General features: G+C 47.6%; 2 protein-coding genes across 7 annotated transcripts in view; one reads left to right on the top strand and one right to left on the bottom strand.

The window, feature by feature from the left end:
• Positions 1-14,169, bottom strand: part of Fcsk (fucose kinase) — a 37,209-nt gene extending 23,040 nt beyond the window's left edge. For 3 of the 4 annotated variants that reach the window (XM_052727610.1, XM_052727611.1, XM_052727614.1), the window contains exon 1: positions 8,935-9,038. The gene's annotated coding sequence lies outside the window, so the exon portion shown is untranslated. Of the gene's footprint in view, positions 1-8,934; positions 9,039-14,089 lie in introns of those variants that run through there. The other variant, XM_052727613.1, reaches the window with a different exon arrangement.
• St3gal2 (ST3 beta-galactoside alpha-2,3-sialyltransferase 2) overlaps positions 12,751-27,181 on the top strand; it is a 53,169-nt gene continuing 38,738 nt past the window's right edge. For all 3 annotated transcript variants that reach the window (XM_052727627.1, XM_052727625.1, XM_052727626.1), the window contains exon 1: positions 12,751-13,033. The gene's annotated coding sequence lies outside the window, so the exon portion shown is untranslated. The remainder of the gene's footprint in view (positions 13,034-27,181) is intronic.

Here is a 27,181-nt window from a genome sequence, read left to right as displayed (position 1 = left end):
CTATTCTAGCACATACACAGTTGGTACTAAGTTCTCAGCATGAACCAGATGAAAGGGTGCATGAATATTGCACGTTTTATTTGTATTTTCAATATTACATCAACACTGTCTTGTGAATGTTTCTGGTAAAAGTTCCAAAAGTAGAATAATTACATCAAAATACACGATACATTTCATAAATATGTTCCTGTCTCTCACTCTATATTGGTAGTACTAATTTAAAATTAATGGCTACTGAAAAAAAATAACGAGATAAACCTGCTAAGAAAACAAACTGAAGCCGGGCAGTGGTGGAGCACACCTTCAATTCCAGCACTTGGGAGGCAGAGGCAGGCGGATCTTTGTGAGTTTGAGGCCAGCCTGGTCTACAGAGCTAGATCCAGGATAGGCACCAAAACTACACAGAGAAACCCTGTCTGGACCCCCCCCCCAAAAAAAAAAAAGGCTGAGCAAGCCATGAGGAGTCAACCAGTAAGCAGCTCTCCTTCATGGCCTTTGCCTCAGCTCCTGCCTCCAGAATTTTGCCCTGTTTGAGTTCCTGTCCTGACTTCCTTCAGCAATGCTGAAACATGAGCCAAATTAACCCTGTCCTCCCCAACTTGCTTTTTAGTCATGGTGTTTTGTCTCAACAATAGAAACCCTAACTAAGACAAATGAGAAACCCTATCTTAAAAAAAAAAAAAGTCAAGTATGGTAACCCATGTCTGTAACCCCAGTGATAGAGAGAGGCAGATGAATCATTGTAAGTTCAAGGCCCATTTGGTCTACATAGTAAATTCCAGACCAGCCTGGGATGCACTGTGAGATCCTGTCTGTAAAAAAACAATAACATAAACCCCACAATAATAAATAAGATGAGGAGAGAGATTGAGGGAGATCCTGAGTTGACTTCTTACCTCTGTACATATGCCTGCCTGCACATGTGCACACATCATATACACTACACATGTTCACAGAAAGAAGGATAGGTAGACAGACAGATTGCTTCATCTGAGTTGATACAGAGTGGAACAAGTTTCCAATGACATAATTGATAGGTTAATAAAAAGAATCAGAGCTAGGCCTGATGGCACAAACCTGTAATCCTGAAGCTAGTGACTGACTATGAGTTCAAGTCCAGATAAGCTTACATAATGAGTACCAGGGCTGCATACCAGAAACCTGTCTTTTTTTTTTTTTTTTTTTTTTTTTTTTCTGAGACAGGGTTTCTCTGTGTAGCTTTGCGCCTTTCCTGGATCTTGCTCTGTAGACCAGGCTGGCCTTGAACTCACAAAGATCTACCTGGCTCTGCCTCCCGGGTGCTGGGATTAAAGGTGTGAGCCACTACCACCGGACCAGAAACCTGGGTATGGTAATGCACACCTATAATCTCAGCACTGGGGAGGTGGAGGCAGGAGGATCAGTAGTTCAAGACTTCAAGGCCAGCTTCAAGTACATGACCTCTGAGAGGGAAAAGAACCCAGATTTCAGACAGTATTTGTTTTTAAAGGGGGGTACTTTCCTAGTTTGTTTTTCTGTGTCTGTGATAAAACATTCTCAAAAGCAACTTGGGCAAGAAAAGATTTCTTTGGCTTACACTTCAAGGTCATAGTCCTACTTGGAAGGAAGTCAGGGTAGGAACTGAAGCAGAAACCATGAAGGAATGCTGCTTCCTCCTGGTTTGCTCTCTCTGGGTAATAATCAGCCAGTCCTCCCCCCGCCCCAGATCCACTGCCTCTGCCTCCTGAGTGCTGGGATTAACATCATGTACCTCCATGCCCAGCTCCAGCCAGATTTTATTATACAACCCAAAACCACCCGCCCAGGTATGAGACTGCCCCAGAGTGAGCTGAATCCTTCTATGTCAATTAGCAATCAAGAAAATGCCCCACAAAATGCCACAGGCCAATCTGATGGAGGCAGCTTCAAAGTTTGAGGTTTCCTCTTCCCAGGTGACTAGTTTTTGTATAACTAACCAGTTTAGATAGGGGTGTGTGTGTGTGTGTGTGTGTGTGTGTGTGTGTGTGTGTGTGTGTGTGTTTGCGTGCAAGTGCCTGTGGACCTGTGCTTGTTCATGTTGAGACTTGAAGTAGATACCAGGTATCTTCTCTGATAGCTCTCTACTTTATTAAGGCAGGGTCTCTCTCTCTGAGCCAGAGCTGGTTTATTCCGGCTAGTGTAGCTCTCCAGAAAGCCCAGGCCTGGAATCTCTGTCTCTGCCTCCTGGGTGCTGGGATTTGACCAGGTTTTACTTGGGTTCTGGTTCAAACTCTGGCCCTCAGGCTTTCAGGGAAACTGCTCCCCCACTTCTCAGAGCAGTTTTAAAATCAGCACATATTTGTACATACTTACTAGGGTTAGTAAAATCATTGGACATGTATATATAATATATAATGATTGAGTCAGGGTAGGGCCGCCGTGTAACCCAGAAGTAATGCTCATGTTTGCACATGTAAATAAATCCTGGATCCAACATCCAGCATGCAAATGTATACACACACACACACACACACACACACACACACACACACACACACACACACAATCAGGATAAGCAGTTCCAGTTCCTCAAACATTTATCATTTCTTTATTACATTTTAATTTACTTTTTAAGATTTGTTTTGGTTCATTAACATTTAGATAGTCTGTATTTTCTATGTAACCCTGGCTGGTCTGGTACTCACTGTGTAAACAAGGATAGCCTGGATCCTATATCTCCCTTCCTCAGGCTGGGATTACAGGCCTGTGTCACTGCAGCTGGCAGACAGGGGCACAGCTCCATACTACCACCTGCAGCAGCCTGAAGCGTTCCCCTAGGCTTTCAAGGAACTAAACTCAGGTTAACCAGAAATTCCTAGTATTGGTATTAAAATGAATTTCAGGAGTAGCCAGTTTATGGTGAAGCAGAAGTGGAGATTTTATTAATAAAATTGTAATATAGGCTTAAGCACAAAAGTTAAGCAAAAGAGAGGCACTCAGAAGAAAATAAGAATATGATATGGGCTTCTCAAAGAGGAGTCATAGAAAGTAAAATGCACCCAAGTGTGGATATACAGGCTCAAGGGGAGAGTATACTGGCTGGTTTTGTGTGTCAACTTGACACAAGCCAGAGTCATCAGAGGAAGGAGCCTCAGTTGAGGAAATGCCTCCTTGAGATCCAGCTGTAAGGCATTTTCTCACTTAGTGATCCATGGGGGGCGGACCCAGTGCATGGTGGGTAGTGCCATCCCTGGGCTGCTGGCGGGGGTTCTATAAGAATATGGGCTGAGCAAGCCATGGGAAGCAAGCTAGTAAGCAGGTCCCCATGGCTTCTGCATCAGCTCCTGCTTCCAGGATCCTGCCCTATTTGAGTTCCTGTCCTGACTTCCTTCAGTGATGAACAGCAATGCTGAAGTGTAAGCAGAATAAACCCTTTTCTCCCCAACTTGCCTTTTGGTCATGGTGTTTTGTCACAGCAATAGAAACCCTAACTAAGACAATTGGTACCAGCATAGTGGGTATTGCTGTGACAGACCTGACCATGTTTTTGGAGGATTGTGGAAGGACTTTGGAACTTTGGGCTAGAAGAGCCACTGAATGTTGAAAGACCTCAGTGGGATGTCCTGTGGGAACTTGGAAGATAAGAATTGAGAGCAATGCAGAAGATGGAGGCCTGGCCTGTGAAATTTCAGAGGGAATATTGAAGACTCTACCAGGGCCATTTGTTATTTTGAATTAAGATCCTGTGGTTCTGTAGAAACAGCTGTGATTAACAAGATACCAGAAATACTAAAGCAAAATTTTGCTTCGCTGATATACTTGATCTTGGTAGGCTGGAGTTAAGAAATTAATGGTGTTTAAGAAGATACTTGCTGGCCGGGCGGTGGTGGCGCACGCCTTTAATCCCAGCACTTGGGAGGCAGAGCCAGGCGGATCTCTGTGAGTTTGAGGCCAGCCTGGGCTACCAAGTGAGTTCCAGGAAAGGCGCAAAGCTACACAGAGAAACCCTGTCTTGAAAAACCAAAAAAAAAAAAAAAAAAAAAAAAAAAAGATACTTGCATAGGCCAGGCAGTGGTGGCGCACACCTTTAATCCCAGCACTCCGGAGGCAGAGGCAGGTGGATCTCAGTGAGTTCGAGGCCAGCCTGGGCTACAAAGGGAGTTCCAGGACAGCCAGGACTGTTACACAGAGAAAGTCTGTCTCAGAGAAAGCCTGTCTCAAAAAGGAAAAAATAAAAAAAGATGATGATGATACCAGCATCATTGAGGTGAAATCTGGGAAGTTTTTCCTGAGAGCACAGAGAAGCTGTATTCCAGAGGCAGCCAAGGTTGTACCTCGTGCTGGCAGCCAGACTTGGTAATGTGTAAGAGTCACCCAGGTGGTACTGGTTTTGAAGGCATGAAGGGGGTCATGCAAAGAAGTTGAGGCTTGGCACCATGAAGAGAGCCTATGAGAGGCTATTGGTGCAGCCCAGTTGCTGCAAGGGACCCCAGCACTTTGGAGATACTAGTACCATGGGATGACCACCAAGAACAGTAGCATCAGTGGAGTGGAGCCAGCCAGAGCCTAGAAGACGAGCTGTGTGTACTGCAGAGGGCAGAGCTGGAGAAGTGACTCAAGCCCTTTGGAGGAGTCCAGAAGATCCTGAGTGAATCCCAGATAATTGAACATTGAGTTATTTATGCTGCTGGAGTTGGTTTTGCTTGGTTCAGATTGTGACCATGCCCTGGTTCTTCCTTTGAAGAAAGAATGGGTGTGCTGAGAAGGTGAGACCAAGCAGGCAAAGAACAAGCCCTTCCTTCTTCCATTGTCCTTATATAGACTTCCAGCAGAAGGCGGGGCCCAGATTAAAGGTGTGCCTTCCTGCCTCAAGATCTGGATTAAAGGCATGTTGTCTTCTTGCCTCAAGATCTGGATCACAAGTGTGCCCTCCATTTCTGGTTTATAGTTCATTCCAGATATAGTCAAGTTGACAACCAAGAACAGCCATCACAGAGAGTAATCGACCAATTATCTTAGTATTAGCTGTATATACCTTTCGGTACCTCTCAGTTTTGTCTCAAAAGATTCTAAGAATCCTCACCCTTTTTTTATATAAAAAAACCTCTTTTGATAACTGAGATAAGGTGCAGCAGGGCAGAGTAGATGTAGCTGAGCTTTGAGACAGGCCACAGTGCGGCCACAGTGCAGGTGTTTGGATGACTCGAGAGCCGATGGGTATAGTGGTTCACACCTATAGCCCGAATACTGTGAGTGATGAAGCAGAGGCATTGCCCTACATTCAAGCCCTCCCTGCCTGAGTTACAAAGTCAGACTTTGCCTCAAAAATGAGTTTCGAAAAGGGCTAGGGAGGTGGCCCAGCCATTAAGTACTTGCCAAAGAAGCTTGTAAACCTGAGTTCCAGGCATGGCCAGGGTTGCAGGAGAGGGTGGCTGTGGGGTGAATGCAGAATATCTGGGGCTTCCTGTCTCAGCATGGTTGAATCAGACAGAGTTCCAATTGAGTGAGAAGCTTTGCCTCAAGAAACAGGATAGAGGCTGAGGGAAATCATTCAGAGGGTAAAGGCGATTACTGTCGACCTGACGACCTGAGTTTGATTCCCAGGCCCTACATGGTAAAAAGAGGGAATCCATAAGGCATCCTCTGACTCCCACACAAATGCCATGTACAAGCATGTATACACATAGCACACACACACACACACACACACACACACACACACACACACATACAAATATAAAAATAAGATGGGGAGGGATTGAAAAATCTCAGCATCCACTTCTACACACACTTGGCACACACATATGCACACAATAACTGACCAAATAATAAATGAATTGGAAGCAAGGACTCAAAGAGATGTTTGTATGCTCATGTTCCTAACGGCATTATAACAGCCAAGAGATGGAAGCAGTTCATCACTGGTGAATGAATAAAGGAAATGTGGTATGTGTTTACAATAGGATATTATTCAGCCTGAAAAATGAAGGAAATTCTGACACATGCTTCAGTATGGATGAACCCTGAGGACGTTATGCTGAGTGAAATAAGCCACTCATAAGAAGAGGAAGAACAACAGAGCACTGTGATTTTGCTGAAGTGGGGGAATCCTACGTCCATCCTCTTCTAATGAAGTCTATTTGCATGTGTTGGGAAGTAGATTCACAGACACGGAAAGTAGGATATTGAGGATGTAGCTGAGTTGGCGGAGTACTTGCCAAGATCAAGGTTCTGTGTTCAACCCTTAGAACTGGGGTCGGGGAGAAGGTAGAATGGCAGTTGTTGGGGCTAGGAAGGAGGCAGAGTGGGAGTTAGTGTTTTGTAAGAGTATGATAAGAATTAATGGATGGCAGTGATCATTATAAAATATAAATAGACTTTACGCCATTCACCTGTTCACTGAAAATGGCTACTATGGTTAATTAAGTTGGTAAATTCTGTTTTGTTTTGTTTTGTTTTTCTGAGACATGGTTTCTCTGTGTAGTTTTGTGCCTTTCCTGGAACTTGCTTTGTAGACCAGGCTGGCCTCGAACTCACAGAGATCTGCCTGCCTCTATGTGCTGGGATTAAAGGCGTGTGCCACCACTGCCCGGCAGGTTGGTAAATTCTGTTGGGTAATTTATCACAATAAAAAAAGGAAAAGCTGGGCTGGAGAGATGGCTCAGAGGTTAAGAGCACTGGCTGCTCTTCCAGAGGCCCTGAGTTCAATTCCCAGCAACCACATGGTGGCTCACAACCATCTGTAATGAGATCTGGTGCCCTCTTCTGGTCTGCAAGCAGAACACTGTATACATAATAAATAATTTTTTAAAAAAAAGGAAAAACTGGGTGTGTGCCACGCGTGTGCATAGAGGTGGATGTTGAGTGTCTTCAATCACTTTCCACTTTAATTTTTTTTATTTTTATTTTTAGGGCTGGAGAGATGGCTCAGAGGTTAAGAGGAGCATGGACTGCTCTTCCAGAGGACCCGGGTTCAATTCCCAGTACCCACATGGCAGCTCACAACTGTCTATAACTCCAGTTCCAGAGGATCCAACACCCATGGCAAAAAACACCAATGCACATTAAAATAAATAAATTAAATTTTTTTAATTTTTAATTGTTTGTATGCTTGGGTGTGTGTGTGTGTGTATGCATATGTGAGTGCAGGTATCTGAGGAATCAGAAGAGGGTGTTGGATTCTCTGGAATTGGAGTTACAGGCAGTTGTGAAAGTGGCATTTTTTATTTATTTATTTTTTGTTTTTTGTTTTTTTTCAAGACAGGGTTTCTCTGTGTAGCTTTAGAGCCTGATCTGGAAATCACTCTGCAGACCAGGCTGGCCTTAAACTCACAGAGATCCTCCTGCCTCTGCCTCCTGAGTGCTGGGATTAAAGGTGTGTGCCACTCCCCCCACCCCCGCCCCCGCCCCACATCATAATCTAGCACTTGGGAGGTGGAGGCAGGAGGACAGGAGTTTTTTTTTTTTTTTTTTCTGGAGCTGAGGACCGAACCCAGGGCCTTGTGCTTGCTAGGCAAGCGCTCTACCACTGAGCTAAATCCCCAGCCCCGATCAGTAGTTTAAGATCATCCTCAGCTACATAATAAGTTCCAGGCCAGTCTAGGTTAAATGAGAGCCTTTCTCAAAGTAATGTTCACACAAAACTAGTGAGACTGCTCCACAGGTAAAGGAGCTTACCTTGCAAGCCTGGCAACCTGAATTCATTCCACAGAACCCACATAAAGGTCAAAGTTGAGAACCAACTCCACAGAATCGTTCTCTGACCTCCACACACACCCCTATCCACACACACATACTACACACCATTTAGAACAAATACTACATTTATTTTTGAGGCAGGTTCTCTTCATATAGTCCAGGTTGGCCTGGAACTTACTATGCAGACCAGGCTGGCCTCCCACTCAAGAGTTCTGCCAGCCTCTGCCTCCTGTGTGCTGGGATTAAAGATGTGTACGAAGTGAAAGGGGAAACAAAGTGTCATACTTAGCTTCAGTTGCCAACTTGGCACACCTGGGAAGAAGGAACCTCAGTTAAATAAGTGTCTCCTTTGGTTTGGCTCTGCACGAGTCTGTGGGGACATTTTCTTAACTGTTAATAAAATGGTTCAGTCTCTTATAGGCAGTGCAACTCCTGGGCAGGAATCCTGGGCTCTACAAGAAAGCAGGCTGAGCAAGCCAGTAAGCAGCGTTCCTCTATGGCCTCTGCTTCAGGTCCTGCCTTGAAGTTTCTGCCCTGACTTCCCTTCATGATGGACTGTGAGCTGTAAAATGAAACAAGCCATTTCCTCTCCAAGTTGATAGTCTTCATGGTGTTCATCACAGCAGTAGAAGCTCACTAAAACAAAATTAAAAAAATTTTAAATGAAAAGAAGCCTAGCTGGGCATAGTGGCTCACATCTTTAATTCCAGCACTGGAGAGGCAGAGGCAGGTGGATCTCTGTGAATTCAAGGCCAGCCTGGTCTACAGAGTGAGTTCTAGGACAACCAGAGCTATATAGTGAGACCCTATCTCAAAAATAAAATAAAAAAGCTAGGCTGAGACTGCTGGAGATAACCTTTTTAAGAAAAACTCCATGGGGCTGGAGAGATGGTTCAGCGGTTAAGAGCACTGACTGCTCTTCCAGAGAACCTAGGTTCAATTCCCAGCACCCACATGGCAGCTCAGAACTGTAACTCCAAGATCTGATACCTTCACACAGACATACATGAAGGCAAAACACCAAAACACATAAAATAAAAATAAATTAAAAAAACAAAATAAATAAAAAATAAACTCAGCTGGGCATAGTGGCCCAGGCCTTTAATCCCAGCACTCGAGAGGCAGAGGCAGGCAGATCTCTGTGAGTTTGAGGCTAGCCTGGACTACAGAGCGGGTTCCAGGATAGCCAGGGCTACACAGAGAAACCCTGCCTCAAAAACCAAAACCAAACAAATATAAAAACCCCAAATGGACAGAAGACACCCAGGAAGAACTCACTTGACCCTAGTTGGGAAGTAGTCAAGGATGATGATGAAGCCAAAGGAAAGAGGATCTCTCTGGCCTGTCCAGGGAAGGACACTGCTTTCTTCTTGAATAATCTGCTGACAGAAAATCGGGGTTGGGAGGATTACTTACTGGCAGAGCACATGCTTAACATGCTTAAGGCTCTGAGTTCAATTCCCAGCATTATCTTTTTGTTGTTGTTGAATTGGGAAATGGGCGAGAAAAGCATGATAACCCGCTACATCTGCCTGTGAGAGTTGTTGCTGTTGCAAATTACTGTAGTGTCGAGGCAAAAATCTTTGCAAAAAGGTCTTGGTTGCTCGTTTTATGGGTAGAGAGTTGGGCTGCACAGGGATTACCTAGTCCCTTCCCATCCACCCAGCTGCCCTCTCTCCCCATAGCCTGTGATGGAGACACAGACCTAAACAATGCAGAAAAACATTCCTGAGTCCATTTTAGTCAGGGTTCAATGCCTCTGTTAGTCACTTGGCTGCTTGCCCACAACAAAGGGAGAACCTACCCTTTGCTCCTGGGTGGATGGAGTGGGTTAGTTGGGATCCGGAGGCTAGAGACTGACCCCCTAGGACTCAAAGTAGATATTTACCCGATTTTTCAAAAATGAAGTCAGAGACTAGTTAAAGTGGTAAGGATGAATTTTAATCAGTAACAAACTGCTGGAATAAGAATTTAAGATGTTTTGTTCTGTTTTGAGAGAGTGTTTCTCTGTGTAGCTCTGGCTGTCCTGGAACTCACTCTGTAGACTAGGCTGGCCTAGAACTCACAGAGTCCACCTGTGTCTGCTTCCCAGGTGCTGGAGTTAAAGGTGTGTGCACCACCACTGCCCTGGTGGAATAAGAATTTAGGAAGAAAATTACTCAGCTTGGATTTGTACAGAGGTGCTTTGAAAGGAAGAGAGGAATAGGGTATCAAATTGGGCTTCCTTGTGTCTGTTAGCTGGCTATTCATGAAGTTAGAATGCTAATCTCCCACAAAGACTACGAGACAGAGCATTGTAAATACGTGGATTTTTGATCTTTGAGATTCTTCTGAGTTGTAGGAGATTTAAATATCATATACATCTCGAAGGATAAGAGTCACAATTATTAACCTGTTGTAGAATATTACTTTAAGGTGTGTTAGTTTTGTTTATGTTGCATTTGTTTAACTCTGTGAAGCTGTGTTACTGTGCCTGTCTAAAACACTTGATGGTCTAATAAAGAACTGAATGGCCAATAGCAAGGCAGGAGAAGGGATAGGTGGGGCTGGCAAGAGAGAGAATATACAGAAGGAGAAATCTGGGAGGAGAGAAGGAGGAGGACATCAGGGGCCAGCCATCCAGCTACACAACCAGCAACAGGGTAAGAAAGAAAGGCATACAAGAACAGAGAAAGGTAAAAGCCCAGAGGCAAAAGACAGACAGGTTAATTAAGTTAAGGAAAGCTGGCTAGAAAGAAGTCAAGCTAAGGCCAAGCATTTATGAAGAAAAAGCCTCTGTGTGTGATTTATTTGGGAGCTGGGTGGTGCCCCCCAAAAAAAGAACAAAAACAAACAACAACATTAACCTTTGGTAAACCCTCCAAGAAAGGGAGATTTGTATATAAGTATGTGCACATGTGAATGTAGGTGCCCCTGGAAGCCAGAAGAGGCCCTAGGATCCCTTAAAACTGGAGTTACAGGAAGTGGTGAGCGGCCATATGAGAGCTGGGGACCAAATCCTGTCCTCTCCAAGAGCAGCAAATGCTCTTAACCAATGAGGGGGTCTTTGCAAAAACAAGTGCTCTTAACCACTGAGGCAACTCTCCAGCGCCCTGAAGGATGATCATTTACAACTTCATTGTAAAACAAAACAGCTGGGTGAGGTGGTGTAGCACAATTTTTTTTTTTTTTTTTGGTTTTTCAAGGCAGGGTTTCTCTGTGTAGCTTTGCACCTTTCCTGGAACTCACTTGGTAGCCCAGGCTAGCCTCGAACTCACAGAGATCCACCGGGCGGTGGTGGCGCACGCCTTTAATCCCAGCACTTGGGAGGCAGAGGCAGGTGTAGCACACATTTAATGCTAGCACTTGGGGGCCAGAGGCAGACAGATCTCTGTGAGTTCAAGGCCAGCCTGGTCTACAGAGCGAGTTCCAGGACAGCCAGGACTGTTATACAGAGAAATCATGTCTCAAAGACAAACAAACAAAAACAACTAGGGGCTGGAAAGGGGGCTCAGAGGTCAAGAGCATTTGCTGCTCTTTTAGAGGATCCGGTTCTAGCACCTACATGGAGGCTTACAACTGTTTGTAACCTCAGTCTTAGAGAATCCAATACCACTTCTGGCACTAGCTACATAAGTGTTATACAGACATAGATGCAGTCAAAGCACCTGTCATAGTTCAGGTTTCTATTGCTGTGAAGAGACACTATGACCACAGCAACTCTTATAAAGGAAAACATTTAATTGGCCGGGGAGGGTGGGGCTTGCTTACAGTTTCAGAGATTCAATCCATTATTGTAATGGCAAGAAGCATGGTGGCATGCAGACAGACATGGTGCTGGAGAAGGAGCTGAGAGCTCTACATCTTGATCAGCAGGCAGCAGAGAGAGACTGCCACACTGGGCATCCACCCAACATCCTCCAACAAAGCCACAACTACTCCAACAAGGCCACACCTTCTAATAGTGCCATTCCCTATGGGCCAAACATTCAAACAGATGAGTCTATGGGAGCCATTCCTATTCAAACCACCGCAGCATCCTACACATAAATGATTTTTTTCAAAGTACATTGCAGGATGTGGTGGCTCGTGTCTATAATCCCAACCCGCAGGAGGATAAGGCAGGAGAATCCAACACAGATTCCAGGCAGGCCTGGCTTACAAAGTGAATTTTAGGCCACCTTGGGATACATAATAAGAGAAAAAGCACGGACAGAAAGATTCTAGGGGCCCAGAGCTAACGAACCAGAAACTTCTGGTTATGACCAGAAGTCTGTTTGATCAGGCTATTTCGGGGGATCCAAATACACACCAGTTTGAGAACCATTGGCCAGTCAGAGAGGTTTGAAGGGTAGAAGCGCCATCAGTTAGGAACTTCCTAATGATTTGAAGCTAGGTTTGAAAGTTGAGGAAAGAACTGGCTAAGACTGATGTGGATGAATATTTAAAATGTGTGCATGTTACCCTAGAGAATAGGAAGCTAAGGGCATCTAAGAGACAGAAGTCTGAAGTGAGGAGATGCCCTAGTGGAAGAGGGCTGTAGGGCGCCTACAAGACACTTCGCAGGTGGGGTACACTGTCTAAATGAGGACAAACCCCATTCCCACATCGCTGCTGGGGCCCCTCTTCCCAACAGCCTTAACCTAGCGGCCTCACTGCAGCTGCAGCTTGCAGGGCCAGGGCATGAACCCAGCTGGCTCAGGTCGTGGCTCTTGGCAAGAGCAAGTACAAACAGTCCCCTTCAGCTGGGCTCGGCCGGCCGCAGCTGATCACAGCCCTGTGTGAGAGGCATCCTCAGCTTATTCGCATCCTTTGATGTGAACCAGGTACCAAAGCCTGGCTGGGGCGCCACAGACTGCAGCCCAGGTTTCAGGTGCCCGGGGCTGCGGGGCTGGGAAACAGAAGAAGACGCCCCTTAATGCTACCCCTTAACCCCCTAAATCCGGGCAGAACTACAAAGACCATGATCCCAGATATGGGAGTGCATTGCTTTCTGGGAGTGATAGTCCCCCCATGTGGAGCACTGCTGGCAGATCCTGCCCCGCTGGACTACATATCCCAGCGTGCCTGAACGAGTTGGGGGATAGGAGGGAGGGGAGAGCCCTGGAGGATGTGAATGGGGAGGGGGCACCCGCCCCCTTCCCCCACCCTTCCCTTTTGCTGGGCAGGGGTGGGGGGAGGGGCCGGGCTGAGGCTGCAGCCGCGGCGCTCCGGGAGGGCAGGGCCAGGCAAGGGCGGGACTGGCCCAAGGCAGGCGATCTGGAGAGCCTTGAAGCTAACGGGTCCGGGCGCGGGAGGCGGCGGCGGCAGCGGCGGCGGCAGCGGCAGCTTTCTGCACGGGCGGAGGCGGCGGCAGGAGCGGCAGGCATGGCCCGCGCGGCGCCCAGCGCAGACTGAGGTGCGCGGGCGGGATGAGAGAGGGAGGGATGCGGGGCTCCCCGGGCCCCGTGCTGCCCCAACCCTCCTCTGCGGGCAGAGGGTTTGGCTCAGAGGCCCAGACCCTTCGGGTCCAGCCCAGCAACTTCCCCCGGGTCTGGGCGCCGTGTGGGCGGGGGTCTGATTGCCTTGGCCTGGATCAGGATCCCCGCCTTCAGCTCCTGCATATCTCGCAGCTCCCAGTCTTCCAGGCGCTCCTGTGACACGCCTTGCTGGCAGCCCCCAGCCCCAGCCCTTGAGAACCCTGTCCTAGTCCACACTTCCACACCCCAGGTATTGGTACCTCCAGCCTCCGGAGCTTGGGAACCTGCTCCTTCCGGAAACCCCTGTCCCACTTCTCTTGGTCAGAAGCTGTCTGCACCATCCGCACTTCTTTCCCCTCTCCTTCGGCCTTCCCCCCGCACCTGGCGCTGACCCCAGCCACGCTCTGTGGCCTAGCTCTCTCTAATAAGACCTGACAGCTTGACCTCCTTCCTACTTTGGAGAAACTGAGGCATGAACCAACCAGAAACTTGGTCAGCGTGCCCGCCCTCTGGACTCTGGCCTGAACCCTGTCCCTTGCCCCTCCTGTCCCTTCCATCCCTTGCCATGTAAGACACGTTACTTCCTCCGGTCATGCCCCTGTGACTGGATGAAACTTCCCAGCCCCTTCTCTGGGGCTCACACCAGTCTCTCTTGTTTAGTTATTTCATTACTTCTGTTGCCCCCTCCTTTGCGTAGCCCTCCGCCTGGAGAGGAGTCTCCGGTCCCTTTGCTGCTTGCTCAAGTTAGCCTTTCTGTTTCTCTCTTGCCAACTGCATCCTTCTCCCATTTTTGCCTCTTGTTTCCATCTCTACGCTGAGAACGATTCAGAGCATCCTGGGGCTCCTGGGAAGTAGTTATTCCTAGCCCGTAACCCATACTCCTACTTATGTACAAATGTCTAGAAACTGCTTGGCTTTGTCTAGAAGAAACTGGTTGGCCTTCCCTTCCTCATGCTTGATGGGCTTGGAAGTCTGGGTTGGAAGGGACCATTTACCTTTATGGAGATGGTGGCATTGGAGAACTCTGGTCACTATACCCCTCAGCTAATCTGGCTTCTGCTGTTAACTTTAGAGTGGGCTGCGCCTTCTGGGAGGGATGCCTGATAATGTGCTCTGAGCTTTGTGGAGGAAGGCACTGTGCCTGTAGGCGGTGAACTCAAGTTTAGTCCTGGTGCATCTGATCTGAAGCAGAGAGGGAGGGAGGTATAATTCGGTTTTTGTTTGTTTGGCTGTTCCTTCGCCATCTTCCTTCAGCTGAATTTTCCTTCGGGTCACACTTCTCTTCCCCTATCTCCAGTCTCCCAGTAGAAAGTGGGGAAGGGCGAGGGTGAACCTGTGAGCTATCAGGGAGGGAGGGCATACTTCCAAAGTTTGTGAGGGTCCCGAGTGAGCCGTCTTGATCTGAACCAGATGGTTCTCTGCTTCAACACGATCCCTCCCATGCTCCCTCCCCCTTGGCTGTGAATAGGATGCTTTTAACCTTGTAACTTGAGAATGGAGAAGTGAGGCCAGGGGACCAACTGTCTGTGTGAATGTTTGTGTCTACATCTGCACACTCTGCAAGCTTTCCAGGGGCCGATTGGAAGTGTTAGTGTCCCGGAGACCACTGTGGAGTTCTGTGAAGTGCTGATAGGCCTTGGGCACTTTTAGAGCCCCAAAGATAGAACTAGTTTTGAAGCTCCTAAGGGTCACTGGAGTCAGGCAGGGTGACACACACCTGTTATGTCAGTGTTCAGGACAGCATGAGGATTGCCATTTAAAGGCAACCTAGCTATACAATGAGATCTCAGAAACCCCAAAGGGGGGTCTGTGAGATGGCTTCCAGGTAAAGGTTCTTGCCAAACAAGACTGGCAACCTGAGTTTAATCCCTGGAGCTCAGATAAGTTGGAAGAAGAGAACTGATTCCATAAACTTGACCTTTGACCCCCACACACAAGCCATGGCACTCACACATCATGTGCATACCCCACATATGGTTTTAAAAAGAAACAAAACCGTTAGCTGTAGCCCCATTTGAGTGAAAACTTAACTTTCACCTTAAGCCAGGTCTCAGGGGGAGGATTATCTTTCTTTGGAAGGCTGTTTCAGATTGAGGAGTCTGACACAGTAAGGTTCAAGGTGTTGGAGGGAAGCAAGGCAAGGTGGTTCCTTCCTTCACTTGAGCTCTTATTTTAAAGATTCGTGTCATTTTTATATATATGTCTGTGTATGTGGGTGCCCGCAGAGGCCAGAAGAGGGCATCAGATGCCCTGGAACTGGAATTTCAGGTGGTTTTAAGACATCTGATGTGGGTTCCGGGAACCAAACTTGGTCCTCTGCAAAAGTAGCAAGTGCTCTTAGCCTCTGGGCCATCTCTCTAGCCCCTGTGTTCTTTTGTTTTTTAATAACAGGAGATGGTATAGGGAATATGGTTTGAGGAGATGGGTGGGACATGGATTTCTTTGTTTTTCTGTAGTATATTTTGTTTGCCTTGTTGTGGTTTTGTGTCTTTGCATTTTGTTTCATTTTTGAGACAAGCTCTTACATGAGTCTAGGCTGTCTTCAGATTTGATGTGTGCTGAAGATGGCCCTGAATTCCTGATTCTCTTGCCTCTGCATCAGGAGTTCTGGGATTACAGGCGTGCGCTCTGATGCTCAGCTGTGTCCTTGATTTTGTGGAAGTTCTTTAAATGCATCTTTATTTCTGAAGTACTTTAGTAGGTGCTCAGTTGAAGCAGAGGTTTTGTTGTTGCTGTTTTGAAAAAGTAATTAATTTGGGGTGTGTGTGTGTGTGTGTGTGTGTGTGTGTGTGTGTGTGTGTCGTTCATATGTGTCATGACCCATGTGTGGGCGTCAGAGGAGAACTTGCAGGAATTAGTTCATTCCCTCCACCATGTGGGTTCTGTGAATCAAACTCAGGTGGTCAGGCTTGGTGGCAAGAGCCTTTATCTGCCGAGCCATCTTGCCTGCCTTTGTTCTCATTTTTGAAGTGACATCTACTACATAGCCCTGGCTGGCTTGGAACCTACTGTGTAGCCCAGGCGGGTGTGGAACCTTCAGTGATCCTCCTGTCTCTATCTCCTGACTGCTGGGATTATAGATTTGTACCACAGTGCCTGGCAAAGCAGGGAGGCTTATGATGAAAGGTTTCTGGCTGGCTTCTTCATACTTTCCAGGTCTTGAAATCACCTGGAGAGTTGGTTAAGGTCCAGATACCTATGCCGTGGTGCCAGAGGCTTTTTTTTTTTTTTTTTTTTTTTTTTTTGATTCGGTTGGTCTGAATTTGTATCTCTCCTCAGCTCCTTGGGTCTAACATTTTAAAAGACACTGAATTGAGCCATTACAGCTGCATGGTAAGCTAATCCCAACAGACGGAAAGTCTTAAGAAGGACTTTCATCCACCTTGTTTCCCCCCACGGCCTGTTCTGGCAGCTGTGCCCTTTGAGCCGTTTTCTTTCATTCCCATGCTGCCCAGGGTTGGCTGGGTTAGAGAGAGGCCTGACTTGTGCAGCCTGAGCTGTCTGTCTGTCCTGCCATAACCACAGCCCCATTGTTCTTGGAAAGAAGGCCTCATGACCAAACAGGATGTTTAGGAGCCAGAACTTTGGAAAAGGGTAGCTGCCTGGGTTCAATAAAGCAGCCACTGAGACAGACTCTTGTCTGTTCCGTGTAGGTTTTCCAGAATGAGACGATTGGGGTGCCTGCCAGGTGAAGTCCTGTTACGGCTGCGCACTGGACAGGATGCCCAGGAATCTGGAGTTTAGACAAGCTAGAGGAATCATACAGTGTTTTGCAAATATTTTCTATCTGTTTACAGGCTGATGAGAGGTCGATACAAATATATAGGAAAACTATATCCAGGCAGATATAGATCCAGGTAGGGTTAGTGAGGGACAGGAAGACAAGGTGTGGGTCACCTAGCAGCCCCAGGACTAGCATTTCAGCCCATCTGTTAGAGCGGTCCTTCTAACAGCTCCCGGAATGGGTTCGCTGAGTGCTCACTGCTAGCCCAGCCCTGCAGTAGGTGTGCTCATGCTGTATGGAATCCTCACAGCACCATTGCGAGGTTGGTATCGTTGTCATTATTTCACATGTGAAATTTAAAGTAAAACATCCAGGGCTGGGGAGAGATCTTGGTTCGCAAAGAGCATGCCTTCCAAACGGGAGGACCTGAGTTAAATTCCCAGCACCAGAATAAAAAAATGTCCGGCATGGTGGTACATACTTGTAATCCCAGTGCGGGAGATGCAGAGGCAGGAGGATTCCTGGGGCTTGCTGGCCAGCCAGTCCAATCTAATTGGTGAGCTCCAGGCCAATAAGAGACCTGCCTCAAATGAGGTGAACACTCTGCACACACAGCAACACATGCACACACATCATACATATAGATGAAGTCATAAAAACAAAAAGCAAGTGTGGTGGTGTATATTTGCAATCCCAGGATTCGGGAACCTGAAATAGGAGAGTTATGAGTTCAAGGTTAGTCTGGGCTATGTAGCAAGACCCTATCTGAAGAAATCAAAACAACAAAAATTAACAGGTGAAAAGTATAACTTTTTTTTTTTTTTTTTTTTTTTTTTACTAATTGATCATAGTTTTACATGCCGTGAGACCTTCAGATTGAAGACCCGGGTGAACTGTCCATTTTTATGCTTGGGTTGAGGAAGCTTAGAGAGCTGTGCAGAAATAAATGGGACCTGAAAAGGCCGCCCGCCCTAATGCCGGTTAGCTGCTGCTTAGCCTGTGGTAGCAGCAGCATCACTCCTTTTCGGATGTAGGGCAGAATGCTTTCTTTGATGGACATGTGGCTGTCAGATAAGGGAGGCCAGAGGCTGCGGGGGTGGGGGGGTGGAGGTAAGAGTGACATTTTAGGTCTTAGAGCTTGTTTTGGCAAAGAGGTCCTAATTTATTGCCGTTGTTCATTTTAGGGGTTCTGGTCTCTACAGTATGCTTTGGGGAAAGGAAACATAGTTTCTTTGGCTTTGTTTGAATGGAGAATGAGGGGCCAGAGATGAGAACAAAGGAGAGACCAGTATGACCTTCACTTCAAAGTGTTTCTTTGCTAAGAACGGGCTCTTCTGGAAGGCTGTGAGATGAAAATCAGGGGCTCACATCCCCTTCAGGGTTCCAGGGTGGGCATAACAGGAACCAGATGCTAGCATCATGAGAGTACCATGGTCTTGGTCTCCCAAGAGAAATCTGGGCGGTGCCCAGATTCCCATCCCAGCTTGGGCTGTCTGCCCCCCAGTGTTGAGGGCGGGACTGGTAGCATGACAGGTAGTCAGTCCTTCCAGACTCTCTTCAGAGAATGAGGAAATGGACCCTGTAGATACCATGAGAGACTGACCCAAAGAGCACTAGGCAAGGAGGAGTTGGCAGGTGGCAAAGGGGTCCGTGTGACAGGTTTCTGAGCCAGCCAAGGGTAGACTGATAGGCAGCCTGGTACAGCAGGGTCATCAGGGGACAAGGAGAGGAGGGATGTTACCGAAAACTAGATAGGGCTGGAGTAAGATGTAATGAAGGCTGGGACTTGGCAGTAGAAATGGAAAAGAGAAGACTGAAAGAGGTTTTGAGAAGTCAGTATCATCTTCTGGAAAAATACTTGATTCGCTGGAGTTTGGCATTTTGATGCCTAAGAGACGAGGGTTGGTTCCTTGAACTGAAAGGGGCCACCCAAAAGGAAGGTTTTCAGGAGATAATATGGCCTACTTTGCAGAAGCTGTCTGTGGCTACCAACAGCCTACCTGGCATCTCTGTCAGCATTTTTACTCCTGTCCCCAAGCTGTCTGAGGTTTGAGGAGGACCTAGAGGTCCTCCATAGTAACTGAGAGCTGCTGGGGCTTTGCAGCCAGCAAAGATCTTTCCTCCACTCCTTAGCCTTCCCCTTGGCTTCTCCCAGTTTCTGTACCCCAGCCTCCCTGTCCATCAGTCTCCCTTTCTACCCCATGTTCCTACATATCCAAGTCCTTAGCAATCAAAGGGCCTGGCCCGGTTCTCTGGGGACTTGTGTTTTCTTCTCTTTGCTCAGAATGCTTGTTAATAAGTCTTTCTTAACTATGAGGGTTGAAATCTCTAAGACGTGTTTCCCAAGGAAAGAATCTCAACTTCGTCTGCATCTACAGAATGCAGACTTTTCCTTCAGCATGCAGGACTCACCAGGGACAGCTGCTTGTGTCCCCGACCAGCCGTTCTCAAGTACTTTTTGTTGCTTACTTGTAAATCATTATTGTAATTGCAACATATTGTCAATGGAGCGTTCATGTTGCCATCACAGATCTCATCTAAGGCTCTAGGGCACAGCTGGGCTTTGAGCCACCTGGGATTTCTAGCTAAGCCCTGGGGGAGCGCCCCTTGTGGGACTGGGCAGGAGGGCAAGAACAGGGTCCACCAAAGTGGTCGCAGAAGACTATTCCCGTAGATTCCCAGAGGGGAAGGCTATCTTCCTGGAGCAAAGTGGTGTGTTTCCGTCAATTCAGATCTCTGTGCTGTTTTCCTGACTTTTAATACAGAATTGAGAGAGATGCTGGGGAAAGGGAGGAGGGGAGAAAATGTAGGGGTGGTGGTGAAATTATTGCTTATTTTGATATGGTTGCTAAAATTATTTAAAGAGTTATTGTTTTTAATTATGTGTATGTTTGTGTGTCTGTATGTGGGTGTGAGCATGGGAGTGGCAGGTGCCCCCAGAGGTCAGAGGCTTCAGATCTTCCAGGAGCTGGAATCACAGGCAGTTGTAAGCTGTCTAATGTGGGCTCTGGGGATGGAACTTCTGTCCTCTGTAGAAGCAGATGTTCTTAACCACTGAGTCATATCTCCAGTCCATGGGTACTAAAATTTTATTTGTAAAATATCAGTATTAAACGTAGCACACATAGTTCTGGTATAAAATGCTGAAAATCAGCTGGGTGATGGTGGTGTACACCTTTAATCCTAGCACTCGGGAGGCAGAGGCAGGCAGATCTCTGAGTTCGAGATCCTCCTGGTCCAACAGAGTGAGTTCCATTACAGCCAGGGTTACACAGAGAAACCTTGTCTCAAAAAAGCAAACAAACAAAAAAGATGTTGAAAAGCTTAAGATGGTCCTCGACCTAGCCTCTTCCTTCAGGTGGATTGGCATGAGAAGGCCTGGAATTGGAAGTTATTCTCTTCTGTCTCTGGGGCATTGTTCTTTACCCAGCAGGCCTTGGATTCTCCTGTGGCCTGGTATATGAGCTGAGTCCACTGGCATCCTTTTTTTGTTTTCTTGGAGACTGGGGTCTCATCTGGTCCAGGCTAGCCTGGTACATGTTATGTATAACCCAGACTGGCTTCAAATTCTTGGTTTTCCCCCTCACTCCCCACCCGGTGTCTACTTCCTATGCCACCATGTCCAGCAGCATTTTTCCCCTTTGTTTCCTTCCCTTCTGATTGGGGTCAGAATGAGGGTATGCCACAGAGCTACCGAAGGCCACCGTTTTCTGTGTGGTTAGAGCTGGGGCCATCCTCGGGCAGAGGCTTCTTGGCTTACGAAAGGGCACAGCATTGTGGGGCTCAAGGGACATAACCTGGGGACCCCGAGGAGCAGCCCTCACCGCTCTACCTCTTTTGCCGTAAATCTTTCAGGGGTTGGAGTCCTAGCCCTGTGAAGAGGCCTCAGCCTCTCAGCCTTAGCAGGTCAGCAGCCTTCAGAGGAAGACAATCAGCAACAAACAGCTAATTGGTCTAGAGGGAACTGCTCCCGGCAGGAAAAGTCAACAAGTTATTTGTTTCTGTGGTGAAAGGGAATGTGGAGGGGACAGGGCTGCTCGGGAAGAGGGAGAGGGGAGAAAAGAGGAGGATTGTGGGAGTGATCCAGGTAAGAGAACTGAAGGGGTGAGGCGGGGAGCTCCTTGCTCCTCCCACTCTACTAGCTCACCCCTCCCGACTCTAATTCCTCCGCCTTTTCCCAGAGGGTTCCTTTGCTTTCCGAAAGAACCCTACAGAAGTAGAGTAGTAGAATGCTGAGTCTCCTGTCTCTGACCCGCATTCCCACCCGTATGCAGTTAAAAACAAAGTCCTTGCTGTTTGAAGTACACGGTGACTTGGAACTAAAACACCAGGAGGAAATTAAAGTTTCTGTGGGCCTGTGCTGAGTCCTGGGCTGTGCAGAGAACAGATAGCAACCTGGGGATGTGGTGGGAAAGGCCTGGGAGGGGCTTTTGCATTCAACTCTTACTCTCTAGGAAGCAAGGAAGGCTCACTGGGGTTGGGTTGCCCTGGGATTTTCTGTGGTTGGCCTTCTCTGTTCTTCCCTGTCCCAGAGGGCTCCAGGGGACTGGAATTTGGTTCCTAGCAAATTGATGCTCCCATGGACCTGTATCTGTTTAGCTTCTGGCTGGTTCCTCAGCATCACTCGGGAATACCCTAGGTGCCAAGGGCAGGGGAAATGGTTCTAAAGATTTATTTTATTACTTATGTGTGTGTGTGTGCACATGTGTCATGTATGTGGGTGATTGCAGAAGCCAGAAGAGGCCATCAGATCCCCGGGGGCTGGAGTTACAGGTGATTGTAAGCTGCCCAGTGTGGGTGCTGGGAACCAGATTCCAGTCTTCTGTAAGAGCAGCAATGTCTCTTAATTGCTGAGCCATTTCTCCAGCCCCAGAGATAATTCTAGGCTCAGAAAACTGAAGATGGTAAGAATGGTGGACCCCGTTCTAGGGTGAGGAGCTATTTTCTCAGGCCTGCTGTGAAATGAGGAGCAGATAAATAGTTTATGTTGAGGTTCAGAGTCGTAGGTGTTTGATGAGCAATGTCATCAGCTCCTCAGAAGCAAGACATACTTGACCACGAAGCCGCAGTGGGAAAACTTCTAGGATGAATGTGAGTTTTAATCTCAAATGGGATACCTCATGGTTTACATAGGGGATACCCAGCTGTCTACATTCTTCTTCTTCTTCTTCTTCTTCTTCTTCTTCTTCTTCTTCTTCTTCTTCTTCTTCTTCTTCTTCTTCTCTTCTTCCTCTTCTTCTTCTTCCTCCTCCTCTTCTTCTTCCTCCTCCTCCTCCTCCTCCTCCTCTTCTTCTTCTATTTTTTATGTATGTTGGTGTTTTGCCATGGATATTTGGTCCCCTGGAACTGGAATTACAGACAGTTGTGAGCTGCCATGTGGGTGCTGGGACTTGAACTCGGGTCCTCTGGAAGAGCAGTCAGTGCTCTTAACCACCAAGCCATTTCTTCAGCCACCCCTTTTTTAAAATTTATTTATTATGTATATAGAAGAGGATGCAAGATCTCATTACAGATGGTTGTGAGCCACCATGTGGGTACTGGGAATTGAACTCAGGACCTCTGGAAGAGCAGTCGGTGCGCTTAACCACTGAGCTATCTCTTCAGACCCACCCTTTTTTTTTTTTTTTTTTTTGAGACAGGGTTTCTCTGTGTATCCTTGGCTGTCCTGGATCTCACTCTGTAGATCAGGCTGGCCTCGAACTCAGAGATCCACCAGCCTTTGCTTCCCTCTTATCTATCCCTGATCTGTGGATCCCTGCCATTTGTCTTATGCAGGATGGGGAGAAGAGCCAGCCGCAATCCCTTTGCTGGCAGCCTCCGAGCATCCTCTAGACATTTGGGATAGGGCTGTCTGGTTCTTGAAAAGAGGAAGCTACTTGTTTCCAGGGCAGCTGAACTTTACTTTCATAGTGCAGGGCTGAGTTTGGTAAGGTGCACATACAATATAAATACCCTTGATTATCTACAGTGCTGTGTGACCCAAGGCAAGTCACTGTTCCTCACTGGGATTCAGATCCACATTCGAATCAAGAGCTCAGAGGGCTGCTGAGGGGTTCGCTCTCAAACCATCTGGTCAACCCAACAGAGGAGTGCCACACTCTGAGAAGGAGGGTAGCGTGGAAGCCCAGAATGCACTGTGCAGTCTAGACGTCTGGAAGTTGTTGTGACCTTTCTCCTAACCTTTGTGGATGCATTAAGCAGCAAATAGGCAGTTCTGGTTTCTCTGGGGAACAGACTTCTGCAGCCAGGGGAGCTGCTGCCCAGCTCCCCAATCTTTATTGTAGCTCTGCTGGGGTTCAGGCAGAAAGGTTTATCAGGCCTCACTTCACACCCCTCTCTTCTTTTCAAAAATAATTTTTAAATTTTTATTTTATGTGTATTGGTATTTTGCCTGCATGTATGTCTGTATGAGGGTGTCAGATCTTGGAGTTTATAGACAGTTGTGAGCCGCCGTGTGGGTGCTAGGAATTGAACCCAGGTCCTCTGGAAGAGCAGCCAGTGCTCTTAACTACTGAGCCATCTCTCCATCATCCTCTCTTGTTAGGCTGGCCATCCATAAGCCCTGGAAGCTGATTCATATGGTTCTTATTTTTTTCATTCCAAGTTCTCTGTCCCGTCCCACCCCCCCCCCCCACCCCCAGACAGGGTTTCTCTGTGTAACCCTGACTGTTCTGGAACTCACTCAGTAGACCAAACTGGCCTTGAACTGACTGCCTCTGCCTTCTGGAATTAAAGGCGTGTGCCACCACCTCTTTACACTCAGGTCTTCTCTAGCCAGGTTTCCCTTAAGCCCAGGTGGGAGGTGGGATCGCAGACGGATCACACCAGGTGGAATGTCTGCTAGGATTTGAGAACCTGCCTGGCATGGGCACTAGTAGGGTCTCAGTAGAGGAGGCAGGTGTGAGAGGAAGGCTACGCAGACAGATGCAAAGCCTGAACACAAAAAGTTAGGGAAGCACAGCATAAGATTTCTCATTATCCGAAGAGGTGGGGCAGAGAACTACAGGATCTGACTAGGGCCTCCATGCCCCACCCTGCCGAGGAAGGAGAGGCACGCTTTCCAGCTGAGGCAAGGCTGGGCTGGTCTGGCCACAGAGGATTGTGCCTGCCTCAAAGTGTGGGAGGGCTTGTTCTCTGCAGCTTGGCAGGCTCCCTAAGGGTCAATATGATAAGACAGTATGAAGAGACAGATCCTTGGTTTTTACACGCAGACAGCTGTCTGCTCTGGGCAGCCCAGCAGTCCCCGACAGTCTATTGTGTGCTCCATTGGCTCTTCTGAAACACAGAGCCTCTGGCTTCAGCCCAGCTGGGTTTCCCCTGCCTGCCTGCCTGCTAGCTTCCTCTCCCATCTGGGGTCAGATGAGGTCTGCACTGCGGAGTCATCGTAGTGAGACCCAGCCAATTCCGAGGTTGACCCAGAAGTTTGAAGCCTCCCTAGGAGAGGGGTCAGGGCCTCCAGCCTGAGCAGCAGCTCCCTCACCTACCTGGTTGATTTTCCGTCCTTTGGTGTTTGTTTTGTTTTAACTTGATTTGTTATTGTGGTGGAGGTGTAGGTAGGATGAGGATGGAGGCTGGCACTGTGCCACAGCTTTAATGTGGAAGTCGGAGGGCAGCTTTGTGGATTTGGTTCTCCCTTCCCATCTTTTTTTTTTTTTTTTTTGGTTTTTCGAGACAGGGTTTCTCTGTGTAGCTTTGCGCCTTTCCAGGATCTTGCTCTGTAGACCAGGCTGGCCTCGAACTCACAAAGATCCGCCTGCCTCTGCCTCCCAGTACTGGGATTAAAGGTGTGCGCCACCACCGCCCGGCCCTCCCCTTCCATCTTTACGTGAGTTCCAGGGATAGAATTCAGGGGTGTCAGTCTTGAGCAGTAAGTGCCTTTACCCCCTCAGCCATCTATTTTGGTTTGGTTTTGGGGTAGAAGGGCTCATTCCATGGCTGTCCTGGAGCTTTCTAATGGACAAGGTTGGTCTTGAACTTGTGGTGTCCTTCTGTCTTCTGCCTCTCAAGGTCTGGGGTTACAGGTCTCTTTTTGGTTTTAAGGTGTCTGCTCCTCAGCCAGACAGACCTGATGAGAGGCAGACTTTTGGGGAGTCCCTCCTTTGCTCCAGAGCCTTAGGAGATGTGGCTGTTTCTGGGTGGGGCTGGGGTGGGTTTACATTTGTGGAGGTTCCTTGAGCTTCCCTGTGGCGATGACGTTTGAGGGGCTCACTTTCGTAGATCTGGGGCTTTAGTAGTGAAGAATGACAGTTCTTTGGATAGAGTGGACAGCTATAGATGTGGAGTGAAATTGAAAGATCAGGGAGAGATTTAGATTGCAAAATCAATTGGACTTTAAATTGGCGAAGGAAGGCAAGGAATGTCACAGGTGACTCCACATTTCAGGCTAGATGGATGATAGAGTCCCTTTTCCGGAAACCAGGAATACAGAACAGAAAAAGGGTTGGATGTGAGGGGCCTCGATCATGTATGAGTTTGTTTGATCAGCCTGAGACTAATAAGGTACTTTGGGGGTACTAAATAAGGTACTAAATATATCATTTAAAAGGCAATATCCAGTTAGACACGGTGGTGGATGTATTTTAATCTCAGCACTCAGGAATCAGAGGCTGGAGGCTCTGAATTTGAGGCTAGCCTAGTCCTCGTGAATTTCAGGCCAGCAAGAGTTACACGGTGAAACCCTGTCTCAAAAAACAAACAACAAAAAGAGGCAATATCCGGGAGTTAATAGGATGGATGGCCCAGGCATTTGGTGCACGGTCTAGCATTATTTGAAAAGCCAGAGATGACTCTTACTGGTTGAGATGTAGTTTTGGAAAGGACACCCCTCCGCATTATAGACCTTATCTAGAATCATATTCTTTATTTTTCTTTTGGTGCCGGAGCTTGAACCCAGGGCCTTATGCATAGTAGGCAAACGTTCTCCCAGTGAGCTCCATTCCCAGCCAGCCAGAGTCATATTCTGTTGTCTTTGACAGTATCATCTGGTTTGGGGTATGGTATGACTAGATATCAAAAGGCATGGAGGCCGGGCGGTGGTGGCTCACGCCTTTAATCCCAGCACTCGGGAGGCAGAGCCAGGCGGATCTCTGTGAGTTCGAGGCCAGCCTGGGCTACAGAGTGAGTTCCAGGAAAGGCTCCAAAGCTACACAGAGAAACCCTGTCTCGAAAAACCAAAAAAAAAAAAAAAAAAAGGCATGGATACTAGGGATGTGACCCAAGTGATAAAGCCCCTGCTTTATATGCTCAGGGTCCTGGGTTCAACTTCTAGAGGAAAGGCACATCTGGTTTTAGTCCCCAGGAGGGGGCAGGGGACCCGAACAAACACATCTTTTCCTGTTGAGTTTTCCCTGTGGCTGGGGGGTTCTGGCAGCGGGCATTGCTGACCCCAGGCCTCCCTAGAGTCCCACACACCAAAGCCTCCTTTGAGGAGCGCAGGTTTGAGTGGTGGCCCTGTCTGGAAAAAGACTGTGGTCCGGGCCAGAACCAAGCTACTACCAAGAATCCCAGAACATCAGCTCCCAGACCACTGCTGCTCTCATGGGCCTCTGAGCGGGGCTACCTATCAAGGAGATGGTATTTAAGTATTTAAGAGTTCCAGATACTCTTTCTAGGTAAGATAGCAAGTGATACAAGTAGGGGCCTTCTAAAATTGTTTAAGAAATAGAAAATGGCCGGGCGGTGGTGGCGCACGCCTTTAATCCAGCACTCGGGAGGCAGAGCCAGGCGGATCGCTGTGAGTTCGAGGCCAGCCTGGGCTACCAAGTGAGTTCCAGGAAAGGCGCAAAGCTACACAGAGAAACCCTGTCTCAAAAAACCAAAAAAAAAAAAAAAAAAAAAAAAAAAAGAAAAGAAAATGATTGTACATGTGTCTGAGAGGGCATCAGTTGGACTTCTTCAGTTATATAAAAAAAAAATCTACCATGCTAGGGATGGTGGCACACACCTTTAATCCCAGCACTCAGGAGGCAGAGGCAGGCAGATCCCTGTGAGTTCCATGCCAGCCTGGTCTACACAGTGAGTTCCAAGACAGCCAGAGATACATAATTTACATAATAGAGAGGCCTTGTCTCAAACAAACAAAAAATCTACCTCACTTACACTGGTGTGATAGCACATACCTGTAATCCCAGCACTTGGGAGGTGGAGGCAGGAGGATCAGGAGTTCAAGGCCATCTTTAGTCACATGATCAGTTTGAGTCCAACCTAGGATACATGAGACTGTCTCAAGAAGAAAAGAAGAGAAAATCCACTTCAAAGTGCCCTTTGACTAAAGGGGAGCTATTGCTTTACATACCTTATGCTTGGCTCCATGCTCCCAGCACCCTTCCTGGGATTGCTATAGAGAATCCTAAACTGGGACTCA

This window comes from Peromyscus californicus, unplaced genomic scaffold, assembly GCF_007827085.1.
Source record: "Peromyscus californicus insignis strain IS unplaced genomic scaffold, ASM782708v3 Scaffold_8__1_contigs__length_139910024, whole genome shotgun sequence".
Lineage (NCBI taxonomy): Eukaryota > Metazoa > Chordata > Mammalia > Rodentia > Cricetidae > Peromyscus > Peromyscus californicus.
The sequence above is the reverse complement of the archived record's forward strand: the minus strand, read 5'-3'. Positions and strand labels throughout refer to the sequence as shown.